This window comes from Rhinopithecus roxellana, chromosome 6, assembly GCF_007565055.1.
Source record: "Rhinopithecus roxellana isolate Shanxi Qingling chromosome 6, ASM756505v1, whole genome shotgun sequence".
NCBI classification, from domain to species: Eukaryota; Metazoa; Chordata; class Mammalia; order Primates; family Cercopithecidae; genus Rhinopithecus; species Rhinopithecus roxellana.
The window spans coordinates 15407770-15421106 of NC_044554.1; the positions used below are offsets into that span (position 1 = coordinate 15407770).

At 35.6% G+C, this 13337-nt stretch overlaps 1 protein-coding gene across 1 annotated transcript in view; it reads left to right on the forward strand.

Moving 5' to 3' along the window:
- RELN (reelin) overlaps positions 1-13337 on the forward strand; it is a 521571-nt gene that overhangs the window by 293628 nt on the left and 214606 nt on the right. The gene's annotated exons all lie outside the window — the stretch shown is intronic.

Consider the following 13337-nt stretch of genomic DNA (forward strand, 5'->3'; position numbering starts at 1 on the left):
TTCAGCTTTTACTGGGAGAAAGGTTTTTCCCAATGTTTATATAGAATACAAAATCCTCCCACTACTATTATATTGAGATTTTCATTTGTCTTCCTGGGGTCTGAGATTTATAGATACTGCTACCTGATTTTCATTGGAATGTGGTTTTGATCTATAAAAATTGTTTAGGGGATAAAATTTGTCTTTGAGAGATTTATAAAGGAGGAATTTAGGACTGAGGTTGAAACAGAGGAGACCTGAAGCAGTGAGCATCCTTTGATGGTAGTGCTTTCTTGCTGTTCTGAGCTGTGTGCCGCCTTCTGGGTCCTAAGTCCCTAATATATATCCTACTAATTGGCAGCACTTTCAGAAGTTCAAGTTGAAAAGAAACATTAATAAGATTAGAGACTCAACCCATAAGGTGGTATGAATTGGAGGCAAATTTATGTTTTCTAACACTATGATAAGGATGAATGAAATTAACATAAAATATAATTTTATAATGAATATGAAATAGCAATAATTTATTGACTGAGAAACTTTTCCAGAATACAACATTTGAGTTATAGTCATGTCACTCTGATCTCAACAGATTAAATCAAAACTGATTAAACTTCGAAGTCCCTGAGTGGCAAGATGGCTAGTATTGCCCTTTTGGGCTGCCTGCTGTGCCTTGCCCAAGAACTTCTTTCAGACCCAGTAAGACTCTTCCATTCTCTCTCCCAGAAGGGCCTGTCTTTTTTAGCTTGTTGTATCCTCAAAGCTTATCTATGAAAGAACACAAAAATTCTTACCCTCAGCCTGAGCCACACCGCCACTGTGACCCTTTGCTGCCACAATGGGGTCTTTCACTGTCAAATGCTGAATTTCTACTGCAGTTGACCCAGCCCTGCTCTTCCCTGCCTCAGGGAAGTGACTCAGGTCCAGCCTGTGGCACAGCAGTCTAAGCCTCTGCAGAAGCCTGAGACTCTGAATGACTTCACCCACTCAGGGCCTATTGACCTCTGCAGGCCCAGCACCAAGGCTCAGTCCTTTAGCCCACAGGGCCTTTTCTGACTTTCCTGACACCCTGAAGCTCCATGTGCAGTACAGCTCCAATGTCTCCTTGAGACACCAGAAACCAGTTTCTCATTTTAGCCTCTAGGATCTCCCCAGGGTCAGGCTGGGGAGATCCTAGAGGAAAAAAAAAACCAGTGGTTTCTGGTCCTTCTAGCTCTTGTAAGAACAGTCCGCTCCCCTCCCAGATCAAAGAGCTTTGGTGGAGTCCAGAGCTTTGACAGTGCACAGAAGTCTTTCTACCTATCTTCTGGAGATAAAGGATCACCAGCACATCACTTCTTTCTGACTGCTGATAAAAAAAAAAAAAAAAAAAAAAGACCAATTCAACTCCCTTTCCTGATTATGGAGCTTGATCACAGATGAGGGGATCCAAATGTTGAGGCACAAGAGACTCATTTACTCCCACGCTTTCATCTCTCCACACTAATTCCATCCATATATCAGGGATAAATCACCCCCTTCAGGGAGTCCCAGAGCCCCTGGGGACTCAGAGGATTCCCCAGTGTTACCAGCCCCCATCCCATTAAAGCAGAACTAAAGAAATGCATTTCCTCTCCAGGAGTACCATTCTAATTCACACATAAATACCAATCTGTCTCTCCCCTCTCCTCCCTCTCCTTCTCACCCTCCACCTCTCTCCTTCTCTGTGTGTGCCTGTATCTTCCAAGAAAAATCAATATTTTAAATGTAACTTGCTATTATTGTTTGAAGGGGAAATAAAATTTATTTTTACCTATGACCTTCATACTGGCTGTTCTCTCTCCCAAAATGCCCGCCATCTTCTTAGCTTATTCTGTTAGCAAAGCCTGTCTATAAAAGGACACAATAAATACCTTAGTAAAAGAATGAATAGTCCATTCAACTCTCTATGAGTAACACTTGTGGAGACTTGGTACAAAAACATGGAAAACCCCTTCATGAAGTAAGCTAAGAAAGGAATTGACTTGATATTAGAAGAAACCAAGCATAGTTTAGAAGATTAATATACTAGTCCAGAAACATAGCTGGCAAAAATTATATATTCCAATTAACAGATCACACATTCTGCTTTCCTACAGCACAAATAATGTAAGAGAATTTTTGGCTACAACTAAATCATTCCCCCAAACAACAACAAAAAAAGAACTAAAACTGTTTATGACTGAAAAAAGAGCTGAAGTCAATATGGACACAGAGGAACATCGGAGGAAATTCCATTAACCAAATGATTCAGGTGGTTTTAAGTATGCTCTTTGGCCATTTCTCAGGACTGAAGATTGACCAAGGTTTTGGTCACAGTGAAGAAGCTGGTACTTCCAGGCCCTGACATTTGTCGGCAGGTTTCTGTTCCAATAAGATATAATCATGTGTTTGAGAAAAGCACCTGTGCCACTCTCATTGCTCTGCAATTAATTTATCTAAATTCTAAAAGTGGCGTAATTCTTCTAGCAACTACACCTTGGGTTTATTTGTGGCTTTTGGCCAGGACGTCAGGCCACACCACCCGAATTAGTTCATTCATGCTGTCATCTGGTGACCCAGCTATGAAGTTGGCATTATGTTATAAAGGTATAAAAGGATAATAAGAAGACCTAGTATTTTCTGCGTTTTGGGTGATGATAAAAATGATAATTTAATCCATGGTGTTTTGTGTGCTTGTATGTGTTGTGGGGTGGGGGGCGGGGGCCTGCACTCCCACCTGGTCCCAAATGTTACTTTATTGGTCCAGGAAAGAATGCTGATATAATAATTTTTAGTCACAGATTCAATTTTTTTTAAAGTCACAAAATAAAATTAATGTGAAGCATTTTTACCTAGGGTAAGAGCTGACACAGGAAAACAGATTAATAATTTGGTAGCGAAATTCTTGATGTGTTCTGTTTTCTCTGCTCAGTTTATCGAATATTTGTCTCATTCTTCTTTCATCCACCACCACCTACACAAACAATTTATCATGGTAAGCTCATCTGCTAAAATAGACAGAAAACATAGTTGGCAATCCTCACTCATTCAAGGGTGGCCAGTTGAATTGACTGAATTCTACTGCTTTGAGTTCACTTTTTTAAGAAATAAAAAATTATTAATGTGAATATAATGCTTTCACTCTTTAACAAGGTTTTTCTTCCATAAGAATCATGAGAGAGAAAAAAGAGTATGCAGTCCTCTCTAATAACGTTTCCAAAAGACTTAATATGAATGGCAGGGAAGAAAAGAGAGCCAGTAAGCCAGTAAGCCATTATGGCTTTTTTGGGAAACCAGTTTCCTAATTATCCATATTTTCCCACCATTTGAATTAAAGTATTTTATCTCAGATCAGAAGGACGCAAGAGCCGTTTGCCTTTCACATCACTTAGCTGTCCGAAATCCAATGTTGATAGGTTTATTTTTTTTAAGTGGGATTTTAAAGTTGTGTTTTCCTTTTTTCTAGAGAAGACACATCTGTTAGTTCAGGCAGGGAGAAACTTGAATAGACACACTGATAATTTATGTGAGTCTTTCTGAACTTTGGCTTAACCTTACAAGCATGTCATTGAATTAGCAGCTACCACATCTCACTTAGCTGAGGCTATCTTTAGGTGGAAGGCGGCTTTGTAGAACACTGCACGTGGAATTTGTATATTTGCCTTTCATCCCAAACGTAAACATTATATGCTTTTACTATTCAAACACCTTTTTAAAAAAATCTGTTTTACTGCTGTTACCACAATATTTGTGCAAAAGAGAAACTCCACAAATGTAATGACTATTAAAAGCTGGAATCAAGACAGTATATTCTAATCTTGCCAACCTGCCCCAAATCCTTGGAAGTGACAGAAAATGAGCAAACGAGTCTATAATGACACTAAAAAACAAGAAAGTGACCCGTAGTTGGACCAGAGAGAGGAGGTATCTGATGGAAGGAGGGAGACAATATCCCAGAACACATACTGAATGAGACACTACAAAATGCGTCTCAGTATTGCTCCAGGTCATGGATGCTGCACACAGGAATCAGGGTGAGGCTATAAGGACTGCTAAGTAGGTGAACCCCTCACTACACCTACTTCTTTCTTTTCTTTTTCTTTTTCTTTTTTTATGTTTTTTGAGACAGATTCTCACCATGTCGCCCAGGCTGGAGTGCAGTGGTGCCATCTCAACTCACTGCAACCTCCGCCTCCTGGGTTTAAGTGATTGTCGTGTCTCGGCCTCCCCAATAGATTAGATTACAGGCACGCACCACCACATCCAGCGAATTTTCTGTACTTTTGGTAGAGACAGGATTTCACTATATTGGCCAGGCTGGTCTCAAACTCCTGAACTCAAGTGATCTGCCCGCCTGCCTGCCTTGGCCTCCCAAAGTTCTGGTATTACAGGCATGAGCCACCATGCCTGGCCCTCACTACACCCACTTCTGAGCAGAGACTTATGCCCCCAGGACCAAGCAATGAATATGGACACGTGGAACGGAGAAGCAGGGCACGGTGCCCCCATGGGAATCCTCACCCAGGGGCACATCTGCTCCCAGTCAGTGGGCATTTTTCCGCCAAAACTAAGAGAGAATAGCAGATATGAATTTAAGCAAATAATCTAAATCACCAAATCTAAGGAAAACCACCTCCATGTAAAAAAATAAATAAAAATAAAGCATTAAACTAAAGAACTAGGAACCAAGTAAGTAAAAGGAAGTAACGGATTAAACCAATGGAGATTGTATAAGAAGTATAATTAATATCCTCAGCAGGATAAGGGCGTATACTGTATTTGTGAAATTAGAACAAATTTTATGAGGAAGAAACAATTAGAGATGTGAGAAATGGCAATATATGATTGGTGAAACAAGTTTAATGGATTTTTTTTTCCTGAGTATCAGTATAGGCAGAGCTGAATAACAAATTAGTGAGCTGGAAATTTGAGTCTTGAAATGTTTTTTCATTACAGAAAAAGAGATATTAAGATATTAATAGATAAGTGGCACTTCCAACGTTAGAAATAGTAGGAATTAAAGAAGAAGCCAGAAGGAATACATGGAATGAAATATTCAAATAAATAATTGGAAAAAGTTCCCAAGATTAAAAAAAGGAGAAGAAGAAGGAGGAGGAAGAAGAGGAAGAGGGGTAGGGAAGAGGAGGAGGAGAAAGGTATAGTGGCCATGAATGAAAATGTTTAGCAAGATGAATGGAAAAGTACCCAGTCCTAGATAATCAGGGAGAAATTTTAGAACACCAATAAAAGAAAATTCTAAAGCTTCTAGGTAAGATTTATTGTACTTTCCTTGGTAGCATTAAGCATTTTTTCAAAGGAAGCAGTTATCTTGAAGTTCTGAAAATTATTTGAGTTGTAAAATTCCTTCTCCAGCCAAATATCATGTATTAGGAAAAAATAAAAGCTGTTATAGACACACAGGATTCAGAAAGTTTACCACCCTCTCTGAAAGAATTACTGCAAGGATACATTCCTGGAAACTAATCCAAGAGGAAGATGAGATATTCAAGAAAGAGTAGTAAACAAGTAAAAAAGTAAAACTTGTAGTTCAGTCTAAATAAGTATGGATTATTTGAAAACTTTAACAAAAACTTGAAATTAAAACCCAAAAGATTGCAACATGAGAAGTATAGAAGGTGGCTGGCAGGAAGGCAAGCAGAAAAAGGAAATAAAATATTGCACATGTTCTTAACGTGTTTAGAATGAAACTGTAGATCTTGGTTAACTCTTAATAGAAAACTTTCAATAAATATAGATATGTGTGTTAAAAAATAGATAAGCCAGATAGAAGTTATATAACTTCTAACGCATTAGGTTAACATTAGAACAAAGAAGACATAGTTCAGTAATGTTAGGAAAGTGGAAAAAATAAACAATAAAATACAGGGCAAATAGAAAATAGAAAACAATTGGTCAGGAGCCAATTCAAACATATCAGTAATGTGATAAATTAGAGTGAGTTATATTCACTTATTAAATGAGATTCTCACAGTAACTTTTGAAAAATAAGCTGTACGTTTGACCTTACGAGAGACTTAAACTATAATAACAAAAGAAATTCAAAGTTAAAGAGGAACTAATTTACCAGGCACATGTAACAGAAGCAGCAGGGAGGCGTATTACAATACGATAGAATTCAAGTTTGAGCATTAAAAGGGCGAAAAATGAGTGTTTCATGTATCAATACGTGTAGAGCACTTTGCCTACAGCATGGTGCATAATAAACAAGTTAAATATTAGTTATTATTCAAAACATAATCACTGTCAGTAATATGATCTGGCCAAAGTGGTGCTCAAAAGAAAATTATACTGATATTAATTAATTAATGAGATATAAAAGGTTAAACACAAAGTTGAATAGCCAATGAAACCTAAATCATTCTCTAAGCAAGAAATATATCATTGGGAAAAACCAATATTAATTAAAATGATGATTGGATATGTTTAAAAACCACGCAAGTGCTAAAACGGATCAAAGTAAACTTGTTGCAGGCTATTAAAAGAGATGTATTACTTCCTCCTTTTTCTGATTTTCTTTGGACCTAGGTGTTAATATTGCTTCCTTTTTAAGCTAATTGTTTTTATAGTTTAAATATAAAAACAGTAATTTTTCAAATGACAAGTATATAAGTTCTCTGTGCCAAAGTTGTTCTGCAGCTCCGTCATAGAAGTCTTGAGCCCTTCTTTAATTTATAGCACATTTCCATGCCATCTTGGCTCTTGGCACTGCCATACTTGAGTTGCTTAATAGGCCCCCAGCCCCAAAGTAGCTGTCCATGTGAGCATCCAGAATGCAGCAACTGGCTCCCTGTCCTTGTTCCCAAGAGAGAGAACCAATGAATCTAACATATAACCAGGAAAAAACAAATTTGCATATAGAGCAACAAGAACAATCTCTATTGTAGCCCTTTTGATGTAAGTTGACACTTTCATTAAAAATAGGCTGAAATTTTTTTAGAGCTCTTCAGAACGGTTTAAGCATCTTATTTTCCACAAATTATACCCTCTTAAACTAAAATTTAGTGGAAAGTGTTCTAAATCAGAGGTAACAATTCATCCTATCCATCTGGAATATTTTCATCAACCTATCCATCTGGATAGGATGAATTGTTACCTCTGGTTTAGAACACTTTCCTATCCAGACGAATCGTTACCTCTTATTTCGAATACTTTCACAAAATGCTCATAATGTTATAGAGGGATTTTATGTAAGCTTACAATTCAAGGTACATGAATTGAAGGTAATTTGGCCATCTGAGTTAACATTATATTAAGTGGGTTTTTACAGTCATGTTCACTTTTATTAAAGCAAAACTTAACCATTTAAATAACATAAATAATAAATTTAGGAGCCCAGATAGATTGTAGCTAAAATCTTAAACAGTGCCAAAGACCTACAGGTAGATAAAGTGTAGACAGTTTATCTTTTGCTAAATATATCCTTGATTAAAGATTGTTTGAGCAATAACTCTTTGCATGCTGTACTGCAACTTCATCTAAGGTTATTTATTAATTATAGCAAGAAAAAAGTAAAAACACTCATTATAATTTAGAAGTTCATTTGAATTGCCACTTTGACTTATTTTAAAATGAAAACAGCACTACATTTTACAGGAGGAGAAAAGGAAACCAACATTTATTGAGACTCTGTGATGTCCCAGGCAATACATCATTTTCTCTAAACAGTCTCCAGTCTGGGTTATATTACTGTCTTATTAATGAGAAAGCTGGGTGCTTTCTAACCGTTCTGAAACCTAATATTCTTTATTAGTGTTGTTCCAATGAGAGTGTAAATAAACATGATGCATGTCATAAAAACCTAAAACAAAATTAAATTCGAGAGGAGCCAATTGAAGAGAAGAATCTTTGAAATGTAATGCATTCAGGGAAGCCTTCAAATTGAGCTCATCCCTTTACCTTCACCTAAGCTGTTATGCTAGAGGGAAAACCTATAAATGCAATGAAGGTGGAGAAGGCTTCAGTCAAACTATACATCTTGCTAGACTTCAGAGGACTCATACTGGAGATAAACCTCATGAATATAAATGAATGTGGAAGGTCTTTACCTATGACACATCCCTTATTAAAGAGCAGAGCATTCATCCCAAATATAGACCTTATAAATGTAATGAACTTTTTCCACCTCAGAGAATTTATATGAGATTTTTTTAAACCTTATGAATTTGGTCAATATAGGATCTTATAGCCAGGCTTTATTCTGGATCTTAGTTCATACTTAAAGTTACCAACTTTAGGTGTTTTAATATGTTCTGGATAATATAATTTAAAAATTCATAGAAAATATGAAATGTTCCATTACTTTTACTGCCTTTTATGCTAATATTAGTAGGGAAAAGGTCTGACTAAGATATTAGATCTCTAATTCCTATGTTCATATTCTTAATATTTTCATCAACCTATATTGAGATAATTTAAATTTTCACTGTGAATTATAATTCATATAAACTGAATACCTGACTTTTTCCTGGAAATTATTTGCTTATTGCAAAGAAAATGAGCAAAGTAAAAGTCCAAAATCTCCCCACCATGCTAATTCCCATTCTTCACTGTTGAACTGTTGGCATCTATTCATTCAGAAATTTTTCTATAATGATACCAAAAAAAAACCCAGAAAACACTAGAATCACACTTTGCATATACACTTCAACTTGATTTTTCAAAACTTAACATATTATGAAAGTCCCTTCTAGTCAATAAATATAGATCTTCATTATTTCACAAATGCCAGTTAATCTAACTGAACCCCTCTGTTGACAGACGAAGAATATTGTAGTAAACATTCTTGTGTGCTTTAAAATATTTCTGAAAGGTAAGTTCCTAAAAGGAAAACTAAATAATCAGATGTGTATGCACACATATACATACATATGTACATATATAATTTCAGTTTTGTTAGTTATTGCCAAGCTACCCTGCCAAGAATACATACCATTCTTAAAAGTATTGAAGTATGAGCTGGTTAAAATATAATTAATCCTAGTTACAAAGAATTCCAAAACACCTGATAGAGAAGACCATCAGCTTTCCAGCTAAGACACCTCTTTAAATTATTTTTTGCGTACAAAAATATTACTCTTTTAGTGACAGAAAAAACAGAACGCCTTATTTTAAAAATATAAATTAAGTATTTATTGTGATCTTGCTATCTCTAAGGAACAGAGTTGCCTTAAAGCATTTTATTGATCAGAAAACTTTTTCTGTGCTCCAACTTCACCTCACTCTATTTGTAGTAAATAATAGATAGCACTGTATTTATAATAAATAAGGTAAGGGTTTTTTAATTTTAGAATTAATCATAAAAGAATAAATATAAATTGCTGCATTGTAGAGAGCTCTCTCCCTCAGGCAGACATTCCTTCAAATGCACTTCACATAGAACTGCATTTCCTTAGGGAAAGCATAATTTAAACCACAGAGAAGTAACGTACCTTTGGAGGGAAATTGCCATGCCGTCCGAGTTATTGACAAACCTATGGAGCTCCTCAAATAACCACTACTGGTCTCAAAGATTTGGTTATAATTTTACTTCATGTAATTATTATATTTGGAGAGAGTCAGGGACAATATAATTTTTGTACAATGTAATTTTTATATATTTGGAGAGAGTCAGGGACAATATAATTTTTACAAGGTCACAACTTTGTGACTTTGTAAATTGGGACTTTGAAGTCTGGGGAGTAAAGACTCTACCTGAAGTCCCCTGGTAGTTGATAGAGCTCTGGGATCTCCTTAAGGATACTTTGCCTCCAACCATGTTTTGGCCAGTGTTTATACAAATTCCTGAAAGAGTGGGCTTGTGCTATAACAGGCTCCTCCTGAATTTTTAATAAATGCAAAGTAAGTTATTCAAAGCAACAAGACTTTTGCAAAACATAAATCTTGTAAAAATTCAGTAAAGCAGATTTATCTCTGCCTTTTTCTCTTCAAAGTAGACTAAACTTCCCATTTCACTTGATTATAAATATTTGGATTTCTAAAGGAAGTAACTTCACTTTTGTTATCTTCCAACAGTTAGAATGGGAGAAATAAAGACTAATTGAGAAAAAAAGATGGATATGTAAGATTTAAATAAAGATTGAAAGTTATTATATGGTCTGAATCATATCACACAATGTTATGGTAGAAGTGATAGTAACTCATTTAAGTGAATCTAGAAAAGTTTTTCGTTTACAACAGATAGAAGAAAAAGACTACTAATCTCATTTCTCATTTAAATAGAAGGTTCTTTTAGTCCATGAAAATTCTTTTTCAATTTAATTTTTTACTTTAAAAATACTGTAAAGCAGATAGATGTCAAAAAGGAGTCATCATCTGCATCATTTATAACCTTAACTTGCTTTGTGGATCAGTAGGCTGAGTGGTTTAATTGGGATAAATGGAGCAAGCAAAAGACCAATGAACCAGTGTGAAATTTTCATGTATGCGTCAAGAGAGGCTTCTGGTTAATTTGCAAATGATGCAATACTATTAAGAGCTATTTCAAAAAGTTATTATTCCATTTGCTTGCTCCTTGAATGATTGATGTAACCTGTTAAGATTTTTTATAAAGAATTTTCTAATATTTTTATCCCAAATCTGTTATAAACTGGGATGGTTCAACATAATCATCCTGGTATACATAATATCCTTTTTACAACTGTAACTATGAAAATCACAGCAAATCAAGAAAGAAAAGATCTAAATTTTAGAGCTGAACAGGTGGTTGGCCTTAGGCAAGCCACTTACCCTTGTGTGTCCCAGTTTCTTCCAAAAGTAGACCAGTTAATTGTGTGCATAACAAAGGCCAAATTAGATATGGCCAAAAATAAATACTAAAGATAAAATCGGTTTTAAAATATCAAATATTTCAACTTTTTTAAATATTAAACACACGATCAAAATATCAAACTTCTCTCATAAATTATACAAAGTATACAATTATATATATATAATGATATGTGATACATTTTATTTTAATTGAGACAGAGTCTCATTCTGTCACCCAGGCTGGAGTGCAGTGGTGCAATCTCAGCTCACTGCAACCTCCACCTCTTGTGTTCAAGCCATCCTCATGCCTCAGCCTCCCGAACAGCTGGGATTGTAAGTGTGCACCACCATGCCCAGCTAATTTTTATATTTTTAGTAGAGACGGGTTTTCGCCATGTTGACCAGGCTGAACTTGAACTCCTGTCCTCAAGTGATCTGCCCACCTTGGCCTCCCAAAGTGGTGGGATTACAGGCATGAGCCACCATTCCCAGCCTATAATGTATTTTAAAATAATTCACATATCTCCTTTGATATCTGTTGCCAAATGTGTGATATTATAAATATATGCTATTTGTTTGATGTTCCTAAAAATTATTTCCCTGGATGGTCTTTGCTTTGAAAATAGAATTAAGTAATTCTAAAGTGAGTATACATGATAAACTTTGTGCAAGGAATATATATACATGTTTTCAAAAACTAGAATGATTAAACATTTTACCTAGAATAGCTGTAATTCTGTTTGCATATAATGATTTCCAACAAAGTTTGGCCGCTTAATGAAATTTGATGAAACTGCTGTCCATATAGTGAGAACTGAGCCTGTGGCTTAAATACATTGCTTAGAGACACTTCGATATATAAGCTTTGGATGAAGAAATTATGGCTAATAAATATTATATTTATTTTCCTGATAAGAAACATATCTTCATACCTTAGGATAATTATTAATATTCAGTAACTAACAATTGTTTTTGATTTATAAAATTGCTTTTTATATAATAAAGTCACCAAGGATATTTAGAAACAAAAATAATTAACCAGACTACATTTAAAAATCGATTATTTAACATCTTAAAATAACTTGAACCTACTCTAAAAGAGAAGCTTGCTGATTTGAAAGATGACATCGTCCTTTAATTTGTTAACACTCCTGATGACAGAATTAAGTGAGAGCCTAAAATGAACTAATTAGCTTACCTCTTTTAGTTCCCCATCATTGCTAATAGTAATCAGCCAGCTGAAAATTTGAAACTGAAAACAAGGCTGTCTGAGCTCATGCAATTCCTTTTCCTCTGCAAACCCATAGAAATGTTGGATCAAGTATGATCATTTTCTTCAATATGTAGCCCTAGGATAGGGGAGGAAATGAGCAGATACCTAAAACAAAGGGAAATTAAAAACCTGATTAATAAGCGTTTAGATGAAACTTAGGCAGTTCAGGATGGACTGACATATGTAATCTGAGGCTGAAGATTAGAGTTAAAAATACTCACACAGGATCTTTGGCAGATGACAGATAGAACTGATATTCTTGTATAAATATGGAACCCTGAAGAGCTCCTTCTCCATGAAGAAGTAATTAAGATAACAGCTTCTCCCATTGATTCAAGAGTGAAAAAGCCCCCAGAAGAATGGAAACTCCAAACAAATGTGAAATTCACATTCATTCCACCCAGGTGGTGGGAAAATTCTAAACTGAGGAATTAATGTAAAAAGAAATTCGGACCAGGGAACCTCCAAGATGCTCACAAATGCAAATGCAAAACCCCTTTGTAAAAATATTTCTTCTACACAAAGTGTGTAAAATTGATGCTGGAAATAAATCCACTGAAGATGAGCTCACAACAAGAATTATGATCTATGTGATTTTATGATTCACCAAAAAGGACATTTATCAGATACGACAAACAGAAGAATAAGTGCATTCCAATTGAGATAAGAGAGATATGAGATAAATATGATTAAATGATTTAAAAGATTTTTTTTAATCTAAGTCATTTTGAAAGAAGAGGATACTATGAGAAAAGAACATGTAGATGGTAAAAAGAATCAAAGAAGTGGGGCACAGTGGCTGACACCTGCAATCCCAACACTTTGAGAGGCCAACATCGGCAGATTGCTTGAACCCAGGAGTTTGAAACCAGCTTGGCAACATGACAAAACACCATCTCTAAAAGGAAAAATACAAAAATTAACTTGGCATGGTGGCGCCTCCTTGTAGTCTCAGCTACTGTGAGGAGAGCCTGAGGTGGGCGGGTTGCTTGAGCCCAAGACGTTAAGGCCACCATGAGCCATGATTGCACAGCTGCACTCCAGCCTGAACAGCAGAGCAAGACCACTTCTCAACAAAATCAATCAATCAATAAAAATAAAAAAATCAAAGAAAACATTTTTTTTTTTTTTTTATTATACTTTAAGTTCTAGGGTACATGTGCATAACGTGCAGGTTTGTTACATATGTATACTTATGCCATGTTGGTGTGCTGCACCCATCAACTCGTCAGCACCCATCAATTCATCATTTATATCATGTATAACTCCCCAATGCAATCCCTCCCTCCTCCCCCCTCCCCCCTCCCCATGATAGACC